Below are 14200 nucleotides of genomic sequence, written 5' to 3' on the forward strand. Positions count from 1 at the left end.
TTAATTAAATAATATATATATATATATATATATATATATATAGTGAAAAGAGGCCTCATGGCCTTTAAAGCAAAAGGGCCATACGGCCATTACTTTAATAACGGCCAAGTGGCCATTAAAATAATAATAAACAAAAAAAATTGGTGTAAAAGAAAAGTTAAGGAAAAGAAGAAGAAAAAATAATAATAATAATAAAAGGGGGTGTGGGGAAGGTGCGCCCCACCTGTTGAAAAAAAAAAAATTGAAGGGCCAAGTGGCCCTTCACTACAAAACAAGGGCGCAGTGTGCGCCTTGCTGGAAAAAAAATGGGCCATCCGGCCCTTTTCTTTTCTTCTTACCTGAAGAGGCAGTGCCTCTTCTCCTTATTTTTCTCTTATGGATTTTTATAGAAAATCCTTGATCTACGAAGATCCAACGGTCCGATCTTCGATCCGACTTCGGTAACATGATCTACGAAGTCCGATCTACGTTTCTACCAATCGTTTTGAGGTAAATCGCTAAATTAGCATTTTTGGAGATTTTTTATAAATCTTATAGAAATGAGTTTAACTTGGCGTTTTCTCTAGATTTTGGGTAGTTTGGAGTTGCTAGGAGCTTCCTGAGCATTTGGTCTTTGCTTGGCGAATTTTTGGTAAGTTTTCTATAGACATTAGTTTTCGGGTATTTTGTTAAAATGCTATTTATTGTAATTAACCCTTAGTAAAAGCTATTGGGTTAATAATATTGTGTTTGAGGTAGTGTTTATAAATTATGATTTAAAGTTTAGAGACCCTAATTTGATAGGTTAAACTAATTTGAGGTTTTTAAGTGATTAAAAATCTAGATGATTAAATCGTGTTAATATGTTAGTAATTGATGTAAAAATATTTATGAACATAATATTAGAGTTAATGATATTGAGAAAATGTTAGTGAGAAATAGTCTAAAGATTAGTGAATATAATTTTATGGCTAATATTATTATAAAAGTGTTAGAGAAAATAATTTATGGATTAGTGACATTAATTACGGGATAGTAATTAATATTATAAGTAAATAATTAAATAAATAATTTTAATATCTAACCCTTAATAAATACTTTGAGTTAGTATTGTTTGAGTTTTAGTTAGTGTCTAGGATTTATGGGTAGGCGTTTGGAACCCTTAAAATATTATAGTTTTTCCAACGGTTTAGCCTTGAGCGATTCAAGTGCTAATTAGGGTGTTAATTACTTAATGTGCTAAATAGTGCAATGTGTTATTTCACAGTGATACATTGCAAGGTGATGTCTAGGAGACCTAGTGCTTAATATCCGCAGCCAGGTGATATTTTACTCACTGAGAAACTATTATTATTATGTTTATCAGAATAGCAAAATATATGTGTTTTATAAATTTGAACCAACTGTATGTTGATTATCTGTTTTGGTTGTTTTGAGTAGTTTCAACTATGTTCAAATAATATCAATGATGTTATGAAATGATGTATGGATGAAATGTATAAAATTATTTTTAAAGTATTTGAATGTGAGCTGCGGTTGGGATTTAAATTATGCATAGTAGAATGATAAAGTTTCATGTTAATTGGTTTATTGTATTTGAAGAAAGCATGATTTGTAAAGAATAGGGAATAGAGTTTGAATTTTAAAGCATAAAGCATGAGCATAAAAGGAATGAAAGGACAAAGTACGAAGAATGAAAGGAATGAAAGGACAAAGCACAAGGAATGAAAGGATTGACATAAGGAATGGAAGGACAATCATGAGCATGCATATCATTGTTAAATTGTATAATGTTTTCATGATATATAATATTGTAACTTTTGTACTAGACGTATTAGTATGCCTAAGAGTTTTAATGGCAAAAGAGCTTATGTATACTGCTATCGTCTAGTTGCATAATTTTATAACATTGAGCTTGGACGAACAAGAATATTGTCATGGTTCGATATGAGTAATACAGCGTCCTAGGAGTAGGTAGATGAATTGTTGTGGCACGTCAGTAAGAAGTGCTTGGATACTCGAGTTTTACTCTAGTAACCGCATGGACAACTACGTGCTCGACATGAAGTTGTAATGCCCTAGGATTCCGTGTTAACCATGCTCGGAAAATGATAGTAAGCTTGTACTAAAAAGCGAGATGGCATGTTTTAAGCTTAGTGTGCTTGGTTTTGATGCTATTGGTTGCGATATCGGTGTGGCTTGGGAGTAGGTAGATGGATTGTCGTGGCACATCAGTAAGAAGTGCTTGGATACTCGAGTTTTACTCTAGTAACTGCATGGACAACTATGTGCTCGGCATGAAGTTGTAATGCCCTGAGGCACAGTGATATCACAGTTGATAACGTTAGACCTATGTGCATTTGAGCTACCAACATAAAATTATTATTGTAGGTGGGTTTATACGTGGTTGCTTCCATGCCAATGGAACTTCTACGTATGGGTCCAACTACATAGTAGGTTTTAAATGTTTTCTGATAGTCGGTGTTTGCTATATCAGCTATGAGGGTTTTCAAACAAAATGTTATAAAGTGAGAGCTGTTATAGTGTACACGAGACTAAAAAGAAAAGTTGGTTCATTTGGAAAAAAAACTCAGTTAGTTTAATATCACTGAGGTGGTGAACTCATCCCTTCACCTATACGGATGTGGCAAACCCCCACAACCGTATAGATGATGTCCATTTGACTGCAGGTACACCTGACTTAGAGGAGGACCCCGTAGCTGCGTATTTGGGATATTACGATTGAAGCACACTGCGACAGTCGTATTGAGTTGGACTATGGAGTTCACTCTTTTGGGGTATTTTGTATATGGCTCTTTTGTATGGACCACATGTATATTTAGATGTGCTTTCCGTTATGAGATGTAACGTTATGATTATTCTGCTGTTAGATATTACTCAATATGGAGCATGTATGTATGTTGGCTGAGCGACACGTAGTCGTGCCACTGTGATGACCCTTTTATGTTTTATAAATATTTTATACAAAAAAAAAAAAAAAAAGTCGTCACAGGATCACTGGATAAACTCTGCGTCATCCTCTCTTGTACATCGTTAACATAAAAAACTCATATATTGAATAATGACATGTCACACATAATTTAAAAATATTAGTAAATTAAATCAATAGCATACGCATAGGACCCGTGTACGTTCGTTCACGTAAGTGCCGTCCTTCCTTGTGTGGGTCTTCACGAACGACGCGGCGCGAGTGGGGGGCGTGCCAGATGTACATGTCTGTCGTCATGCAGTTGAAATATATAACAAACAAATAGCGATAAAAATAGTATAAAGAAAAAGAAAAACAATTAGCAACAAATATTAAAAACATAAACATATATTTTTTCATACCTCCTCGTGATTAAATCTGGCATAACTTTTAGATCCCGTACAATGGGAAAGGTCATTCTGCTCCCGCAGCCTCTTCATCCGCTCAGAGGTTGCCTACGCATTGAACATGAAAATAAAAATGTAAGTATTGACACACTTAAATTAAAACTAAAATTAAATGAACTGTTATTAAAAAACCTCAACATTTTTTTGGCCTACATACCCTTTTATGCTCAGTGCACCAATCGCTCAGCAGGAACTCTACATCTTCTGCGTCATACTTCGCAAAAAAATTGTCTGGCATTCTCGCACGGATACTCTCAGGCGTGTCACCGTCTCCAATACATAGTTTGGTTTTGAACCTCGACTTCCACGAGCGGTGCTTACGGCCAATATCATTCCACGCTTCCTGTTGTGCCTTGCGCTTGTCCACTGATACAGGTAGATAGAAATCCTCATGCACATTCAATCAAAGCATTATAGGTTTAAAATCTTCAATAAAAACATTAATCTTAAGTTTAATTCAAATAAATAAATAAATTATATTCATAAATATACCATCAGCGCGTCCCACATAGCCTACTTAATCTGCTTATTTACCCTCGCCCATTCGTCCCGCATATGTATGTAGGACCCGCTCCTGATAAGCTTGCCCTCATCCCGCCTAAAACGATTGCAGGCTCGTCCTACAGGTTGTAGAGCAGCATTGTACTGCAATACAACCTTCTTCCCCCTCGGGAGCACCCAGTTTCTCTCTGAGTCCTTAATCACCTCATAATATATGGTTCCGTCTGGGTTGTACCCTAATGAATAAAATATTCAACATTTAATTGGTTAACACTAAAGAACATATATATATATATATAAAAACAAATTGTAAATTCAGGTTATTTTTCTTTCAAACAAAAAATGAAATTTTTGATAACATAATATGAGTTTTAAGGATGTTTAAATATGTACTTATCCATCAACCGAATGTGCTCAATCGGTATGTGCTGGGTCTCTGGGTCGCCTGCAACCTCCTCGCCAACCCCTCCCGCTGGTGGAGGCTACTAATCATCATCTGAATCCATATCCTGAGGGCTATCGGGGGCCAACTGATCGGTACCCAACATCGCAACGTCCTCCTCATGGGTACTCTGGCTCCCCCCCACATCTGGCATCTAACTCTCACCGGAAAGTGGCACCTGGCTCACCAGATAAAGGCATCTGGCTCTCTACATGCCCCGGGCCCTGACTCGCCCCCGATGCTGGCATCTGTTTCACCCCCAAAATCTGGCCCTGCATCGCCGCCTGTGCCGGTATTTGTCCCAACCCCACAGCCGGCATTTGCATCTCCCCGGTCTGTGACAGTGGAAATCTACCATCCTGCGTCTCACTATCAGGGTTACACGTCATAGGTACACTATACGTATACAGAAAGTACGGCGCATAACCCTGTGGCCCCATCCCCTCTCGCACCCACCATCGAGCCACGTTACCCGGTTGGGTGAACCTTATCTGAGATAATGTCGGGAGCTCCGACAATGGAGAACTACAAGGTCCAGCTGTGCTGGTCTGCCCGTGATCTGACGTGGGCACGGCCAACGTACCTGGGAACAATGGTCTATAAGCCCCGTCTGGGTGATGTGGCCACGCCGCAGTATATAATGCCGTCGAATCAGTGGGCGTGGTCATGGGGGGCACGGGTGGGCGAGGTGCCTGATATGCATAAGGAGGGGGTCTCTGGTCCATCAATACCTGCGAACAAATGTAGACAAATTAATTAGAATATGTTTTTTTATATATTTTTAATGAATATGCAAATTATAGAACAAAATTTATGCAAATAATAAAAATTTGTATTGAGTTCAAGCGAATTGTACAAACAATATATATATCAGTCAAGTGTATTGAGTTCAAGCTAATTATACTCACAACAAATACATCAATCATTGTATCACAGGAGCTTCAATCGGATCAATGTCAGGCCTGTCGTACTCGAATTCATCATTCGTATCGGGTAGGTCATCAGTGGCTAGTACGAGCGGTACGCACTCATGGTAGGTTGTACCATCCTCATTACTCCCATCCCCCTGGCCAACGTCGTACACGTTGGGCGATTTGGTCCTAACCGCACAAACCCAATTTGGGTTCCTTCCATCTTCGACGTAGAATACTTGATCTACCTGAGATGTAAGCACGTATGGCTCGTCCTGAATCAGTTCTCCCCTGTGGACGAGGTGATTGAAGTTGACAAACACTAGGCCATACTCGTCTATTGTGAATCCTCTGTCCATCGTGGGGTCTGCCTAATTGCACTTAAATAGGACATACGTAGTCCTGTCATAGTACTCGACCTCAACTATATCGGTTAACTGCCCGTAGTACGTTTCGCCTTCAACGGTGGAAACACATACGCCGCTGTTCTGAGTCCTCCTTCCCACATCATGGGCAAGCGTGCGAAACAATTTCTCATTTACCACGTACCTGTTGTACTTGACTGCTGTCTCCTTTAGCCCTCTACAACGCATAACCAAATTGTGGCCCAATTCCTCCCTACGTTGATCGTCCAGGCCATCGACCTATGTTATAATTACAAATATTAAACATCACATTGGGTAATTATATTGAACCTGCATAAATTTTTCCAATTTCAAAATTACAACTATTTCCTTACATATGCACGGTACCATTCGCAGAACTGCTCATGATGTTGTGCTTCAATAAGAGCCTCCGTAATGCGACCTCTAGTGCATGATCGCCTAAGCGCGTCTTTGTGCATCCTACATTCAGCGTATACAATTATGTAATAATTGTTATTAATACTTTTATTCGAATTCTGTTAAATATATAAACACTACTTACGTCCGCAAATTGTGAAACTCTTCAGAGTTGAATACAATATAACGATGAATCTAGTGCATTATCAACCGGTTCAGGGTAACACGCGTGCCCGCCCCCTTGGATCCATCAGGATTTCTCTGAGGTCTGTTGTGGAATGTTGGTGCGTTATTCAGATACCTTGAACAGAACGTTACCAGCTCGGTCGCTATGTACCCCTCCGCAATGCACCCCTCAGAAGCCGCTTTATTGCGCACATTAAACTTGAAATTCCCAAGACTCCTGGTGTACACACATACACGACATTTTAATTGTCGTCAATTAGGGTTAAAATTAAATCAAAATATATATATATATATATATATATATATATATATATATATATATATATATATACATATTACGCCGAATTTTATCTCTCTGCCGGGTACATCCATCTATACTGCACGGGTCCGCCGAGTCTACACTCGCGCACAAGATACACGACCAAGTGGACCATGCTGGTAAAAAACCCTGGAGGGAATATCTGTTCTAGCTTGCACAAAGTGATACAGATGTCACCCTGCAATCGGTCCATATCTTCTTGTGATAGCTTGGTTGAGCATATACCTCTAAAAAATGCTGAAATCTCCACAAGAGGTCTAACAACTTTATCTGGCAATGACTTACGCAGTGCAATTGGGATAAGCTGTTGCATCAGTATGTGGCTATCATGGCTCTTCAACCCGAAAATTATACAGTCCTTGAGCCGAACACATCGTGAAATGTTCGAGGCGTATCCGTCCGGGACCCTCACATTTCGAAGAACCTTCAGAAAATTTTCTTTGTCCTCTCTAGACATGGTGTGACATGCAGCGGGAATATACGTTTTACCATTTGCGGCCGTGAACGGATGCAACTTAGGTCTCAACCCCATTTCCTGCAAGTCCAGCCGAGCTGCCAAGTTGTCCTTCGTTTTCCCTTTTATATGCAAAATAGTGCCAAGTATATTGTCCATGACATTTTTCTCTATGTGCATAACATCAAGATTGTGCCGAAGCAAATTATCTTTCCAATACGTCAATCTGAAAAAGATACTTTTCTTCTTCCATATAACATCGGAACTCCCTGCACCCTTCTTCCGCTTCTTTCGTTTCTTCTTCTTACCCGCGATCTCATCCCCAAACGCAACTCTGTCTAACTGTTGGAGGACCTCATCTCTGCACGGCACAATCGGCGCGCTGTCAAATTCTTCAGTACCGTCAAATGTTCTCCTGTTCAGCCGCCACAGATGTTCAGGCGGCAAGTATCTCCTGTGCCCCATATAGCAAAATTTACATCCGTTCTTTAAGCGTTTAGAACGTGTCGATTGCATACAGCAAGGGCATGCCTTCGCACCCCTGTTAGGCCAACCAGATAAATCTACATACGCTGGCAAGTCGTTTATTGTCCACATCAACTGAGATCGCATAATAAAATTTTCCTTCTTTGAAGCATCGAATGTTTGTACCCCTACATTCCACAGTTCCAGCAACTCATCAATCAATGGCTAAAGGTAAACATCAATATCCATACCTGGTGAGCTCGGTCCAGGGATAACCAGTGACAGGATGAACGACGTCTGTTTCATGCACATCCAAGGTGGCAAATTGTACGACACAAGCATTACGGGCCATGTGCTGTGGGATGTGCTCATATTCCCAAATGGATTAAATCCATCTGCTGTCAAACCAAGTCGGACGTTCCTACTCTCTGTCATAAAATCTGGATGTAAAATGTCAAACGATCTCCATGCCTCACCGTCAGCCGGGTGCCTCAATACGCCATCCCTAGTGTGGCCTTCTGCATGCCACTCATATGGGGCGCAGTATGCTCAAACATGAATAACCTCTGTAACTGTGGGATGAGTGGAAACCACCTCAAGATCTTCACCGGGTGTTTTTTTCTCGCTGATATGACCTCACCATCCTCATCCATATGTGTATCAGCCCTCCACTTAGATTCTCCACATACGGTACATGAATCTAATTCTTTATTGTCTTTCCAGAATAACATACAGTCATTACGGCACGCCGAAATCTTCTCATACCCCAGACCCATGACACTTAGAAACTTTTTCGCCTCATACGTATTATCTGGCAATGTCTCATCGCAAGGAGGCAACAGCTGATTGATAAATTCAAGAATGTCTGAAAAAAATCTTGTTACTAATACCTCCAACGCACTTCAAATTGTACATGTGTACAGTAGCACTCAATTTACTATGCTTGGTACCAGGGTGAAGGGGCTTCTCGGCCGTCTTTAACAACTCTTGGTACTTCAATTCGTCCCCGCAAGAGGTATCTTCGTCAACTTGTTGTGGATCCGTACTGACGGCTTCATCAACATCGTGCACGCCGAAGGCGTCACGCAACATGGCGTGCATGTCATCATCCTGTTCCACGGCCACACCCCCCTGTTCTGTGACTTCACCATGTTCAGTGCTACAGGCAACGGTATCTGTGCCACTGTGGTAACTCGAACACTGACCATGAATAGCGGACCCAGTCGTAGTCTCACCGTGCATATACCACAAATTGTATCCCAGATTCATCCCCCTACCTCCAGTCAGGTGGGCAAGAACGTAATCTGGAGTATGACGCTGGTTATGTCGATAATACTTGCATGGGCAGTAAATTTTGCCATCGACGGCCGTACAGTTACTAACGGCAAATGCCACAAACACCCTACACCCGTCGTTATACCGTGTCGTACCCCTACGTGCTGACATCCAAGACTTGTCCATATTTCTTTGTATAGGGTTAAGAGACCGAGACAAATCATATGTCTTACAGTATAAACTTGTAAAAAAATTGTGCATATCACGCAACATGGCGTGTACGAACTTTTTTTCTTTTAAAGGGTTTAGGGTTTAGGGTTTGTTAGGGTTTAGAGTTTGGGGTTAGGGTTTGTTAGGGTTTAGGGTTAGGGTTTTTTTTTAGAAAGTGTAGGATTTTTTATTTTTTTTTTAAGGGTTTAGGGTTTTATTTTTATTTTTTTTTATAAGGGTTTAGGGTTTTAGTTTGTTTTTAGAAAGTGTAGGAATTTTTTTTTTTGTATAAGGGTTTAGGGTTAGGGTTTGTTAGGGTTTAGGGTTTAGGGTTAGGGTTTTTTTTTTATTTTTTTTATAAGGGTTTAGGGTTTAGGGTTTAGGGTTAGGGTTTGTTAGGGTTTAGGGTTTTAGTTTTTTTTTAAAAAAGTGTAGGAATTTTTTTTTTTTAAAAGGGTTTAGGGTTAGGGTTTGTTAGGGTTTAGGTTTTAGGCTTTAGGGTTTTTCTTTTAGAAAATAGGATTTTTTTTTTTAAAAAAAAAAAGTTTAGGGTTAGGGTTTAGGGTTGAAGTTTCTTTTTTTAGAAAGTGTAGGATTTTTTTTTTTTTTAAGGGTTTAGGGTTAGGATTTAGGGTTTTATTTTTTTTTTTTTTGTATAAGGGTTTAGGGTTTAGGGTTAGGGTTTTTTTTTTAGAAAGTGTAGGATTTTTTTTTAAAAAAAAAAAGTTTAGGGTTAGGGTTTAGGGTTGAAGTTTCTTTTTTTTTTTATAAGGGTTTAGGGTTTAGGGTTTAGGGTTAGGGTTTAGGGTTTAGGGTTAGGGTTTAGAGTTTTTTTTTTTTTTTTTTGTATAAGGGTTTAGGGTTTAGGGTTAGGTTTTTTTTTTTTTTAGAAAGTGTAGGATTTTTTTTTTTTTAAGGGTTTAGGGTTAACGTTTATGGTTTTAGTTTTTTTTTTTTATAAGGGTTTAGGGTTTAGAGTTTGTCAGAGTTTAGGGTTTAGGGTTTAGGGTTAGGGTTTTAGTTTTTTTTTTTTTTTTTAAGGGTTTAGGGTTTAGGGTTTGTTTTTTTTTAGAAAGTGTAGGAATTTTTTGGTTTCTTAAGGGTTTAGGGTTTAGGGTTTTAGTTTTTTAGGGTTTAGGGTTTAGAGTTTTTGATTTTTTTTAAGGGTTTGTGTTTGTGTTTTTTTTTAAGGGTTTGTGTTGGTGTTTTTTTTTTTAACGGTTTGTGTTGGTTTTACGGTTATGAGATTTAAAGTTTAGGGTTACAGTTTAGGTATTTCTTAAAAAGTAGACGGTCAATTTAATTGTTTTCCTTCCATATTCAAACCAATAATTTGTTTTTTTTTTTTTTTTGTTTCCATTTATCATTTTCAAAAGTGTCATCGTTGGTTTAAAACGCTAAACTAATATGCGATATTGTTTGATTTTTTTTTCCACTAACAAAAAAAAACTCATGAATTCATAATAACACATTAAAATAAATATATATAAAACCTCTCAAATCAACAATTAAAACAAAAAAATTAAAAACAATAAAAACACAACAACATAGTGTAAAAGTACAAGGCTTCACAAAAAAAAAATTAAATAAATAAATCCCTAAATGACACAAAAAATACAAAGGTGTACACTAAAATTCCATCAAAAATGTACTAACCAAATACATGCATCATTGTTAAAAATATATATATATATATATATATATATTAAAAAAAAAAACCAAAACCGAAATGTAGGAGTCCATTAAAAAAAAAGCAAAAACAAAATTATATGTATAAAAATTCAGTAACATTGTAATAAAAAAAATAGAACAAATAAAAAATCATGAGAAGAAAAAATCATGCAGAACATGTAGAAAACATCACTCGGCCGGATATACATGTAGAAGAAAAAATTAAAGACAAACAATGAGGGAAATTATACTCACTGCCAAATTGGGTCTATGGACAAAATATGCAGGTATATATCTGCATATTTGGAGGAACAAAATATACCAAAAATATCGAAGTTAGCAAAATATACCAAAATGATATATGTAGAAGCCGGTAAACAAAGAGAGAAAATGAAAGTGTACCGGAGCAAATTCACGCACGGTCGGAGAAGGAGCTGCCGGAGAGTAGTCCCAGTAGAGAGAGAGAGAGAGAGAGAGAGAGAGAGAGCTAAGATAGATCCGGATCCGGTGTATATATATATACGTGAGAGAGAGAGAGACAGTCAGTGAGAGAGAGAGAGGTGCTCGTGCGCCGACGGTCACGACGCCGGCCGGCTGAGCTCGACGTACGAGGAGAGAGAGAGAGAGAGAGAGAGAGATCGTAAGAAAAATGGGTAGCTTCCAGAGGAAGCTACCCATTTCTATATAATATATATATACATATAAAATAATATAATAATTAAAAAAATCAAAAATTTGAAAAAATGGGAATTCGTTTGGCCAGGTGGCGCGCGGGAGAAGTCTCGCGCGGCAGACCTGGCCAAACAATTGGACACGTGTACAGAGTACACGTGTCCAATTGGAGACGTGTATTTCAATACACGTCTCTAATTGTAGTTTTTTTTTAATAAAAAAATATATTATAATTATATATAAAATAATATATGAATAAATATATATATATATATATATATATATATATATATATATATATATATATAAAATTTATTCAAGTAAATACAAATACAAACCCATGCAGCCATAAATGTATGTACCGTACATATAGCTAAACCCTAAGCGCTAAAACTAAACCGTAAACTATAAATTAAAACTAAACCCTAACCCTAAAATTAAACTCTAACACTAAGTATATATACTATATTAAACCCTAAATAAAAACTAAAACTTAACCATAAAATTAAACTCTAACCGTAACTGCATATACCAATTGTAGTTTTTTTTTAATAAAAAAAATATATTATAATTATATATAAAATAATATATGAATAAATATATATATATATATATATATATATATATATATATATATATATATATATATATATATATATATATATATATATATATATATATATATAATTTATTCAAGTAAATACAAATACAAACCCATGCAGCCCTAAATGTATGTACCGTACATATAGCTAAACCCTAAGCGCTAAAACTAAACCATAAACTATAAATTAAAACTAAACCATAACCCTAAAATTAAACTCTAACACTAAGTATATATACTATATTAAACCCTAAATAAAAACTAAAACTTAACCATAAAATTAAACTCTAACCGTAACTGCATATACCAATTGTAGTTTTTTTTTAATAAAAAAATATATTATAATTATATATAAAATAATATATGAATAAATATATATATATATATATATATATATATATATATATATATATATATATATATATATATATATATATATATATATATATATATATATATATATATATATATATATATATATATATATATAATTTATTCAAGTAAATACAAATACAAACTCATGCAGCCCTAAATGTATGTACCGTACATATAGCTAAACCATAAGCGCTAAAACTAAACCGTAAACTATAAATTAAAACTAAACCCTAACCCTAAAATTAAACTCTAACACTAAGTATATATACTATATTAAACCCTAAATAAAAAATAAAAACTAAAACCTAACCATAAAATTAAATTCTAACCCTAAGTGCATAGACTATATATAGCTATAAACTATAATCCTAAGGGTACGTACTATATATAGTCATAAACCATAACCCCAGAGACGGAGGGAGGGGGGGGCTGGCAGGGGCCATGGCCCCCCCTCAATTTCTTTGAAAAAAAAAATTTCTTAGGTTAAAAAAAAAAAAATCTAAAAAAAAAAAATATATAAGTTAAAAAACTAAAAATTTAGCCTATTGGCCCCTACCGAAAATTTATTTTTACCACCGGCCCCTGCCCTTAAGAAGTTCTGGCTCCGTCCCTGCATAACCCTAACCCTAAACCTCTGTCCAAAAGTATATACTATATATATATAGCTATAAAACTAAACCCTAAGTAAATGTACTATATATATAGCTATAAATCATAATCCTAAGTATATGTACTATATATATTGGAACAATCTAATTTTGAACTGCTCATAATTTAATATATATATATATATATATATATATATATATATATATATATATATATATATATATATATATATATATTTAAAAGTGTACAATAATAACACATGAAAAATATATTGACATTATTATTCATAAAATGTAAAATCAATTAAATTATAACCCATAGCTTTAAGTGTATATATTATATATACCTATAAACCCTAAAACCCTAACCCTAAGTGTATATACTATATATAGCGATAAACCTTAACCCTAAGTACATGTACTATACACATAGCTATAAATCATAATCCTAAGTATATGTACTATATATATCGGAACAATCTAATTTTGAACTACTCATGATTTAATATATATATTTAAAAGTGTAAATAATAACACATGAAAAATATATTGACATTATTATTCATAAAATGTAAAATCAATTAAATTATAACCCATAGCTTTAAGTGTATATATTATATATACCTATAAACCCTAAAACCCTAACCCTAAGTGTATATACTATATATAGCGATAAACCCTAACCCTAAATACATGTACTATATACATAGCTATAAATCATAATCCTAAGTATATGTACTATATATATCGGAACAATCTAATTTTGAACTGCTCGTGATTTAATATATATATTTAAAAGTGTACAATAATAACACATGAAAAATATATTGACATTATTATTCATAAAATGTAAAATCAATTAAATTATAACCCATAACTTTAAGTGTATATATTATATATACCTATACACCCTAAAACCCTAACCCTAAGTGTATATACTATATATAGCGATAAACCTTAACCCTAAGTATATATACTATATATAGCTATAAACCCTAACCCTAAGTGTATATACTATATATATCGATAAACCCTAACCCTAAGTATGTATACTATATATAGCTATAAATCCTAAGTTTAAGTGTATATACTATATATATCGGAACAATCAAATTTTGAACTGCTCATGATTTAATATATATATATATATATATATATATATATATATATATATATATATATATATATATATATATAAGTGTACAATAATGACACGTGAAAAATATATTGACATTATTATTCATAAAATGTAAAATCAATTAAATTATAACTCATAGCCCTAAGTGTATATATTATATATACTTCTAAACTCTAAAACCCTAATTGTATATACTATATATATCGATAAACCAT

General features: G+C 35.1%; 1 long non-coding RNA gene across 1 annotated transcript; it reads left to right on the forward strand.

Annotated features, from left to right (window-relative positions):
- The first annotated feature begins 304 nt into the window (after nucleotides 1-304).
- LOC133871547 (uncharacterized) lies at nucleotides 305-2996 on the forward strand. Its single transcript, XR_009900858.1, has 3 exons — nucleotides 305-489; nucleotides 567-631; nucleotides 2649-2996. It is a non-coding gene; the product is annotated as an uncharacterized LOC133871547 (long non-coding RNA).
- The last annotated feature ends 11204 nt before the right edge of the window (nucleotides 2997-14200 follow it).

Source organism: Alnus glutinosa, chromosome 6 (genome assembly GCF_958979055.1).
Source record: "Alnus glutinosa chromosome 6, dhAlnGlut1.1, whole genome shotgun sequence".
Classification (NCBI taxonomy): domain Eukaryota; kingdom Viridiplantae; phylum Streptophyta; class Magnoliopsida; order Fagales; family Betulaceae; genus Alnus; species Alnus glutinosa.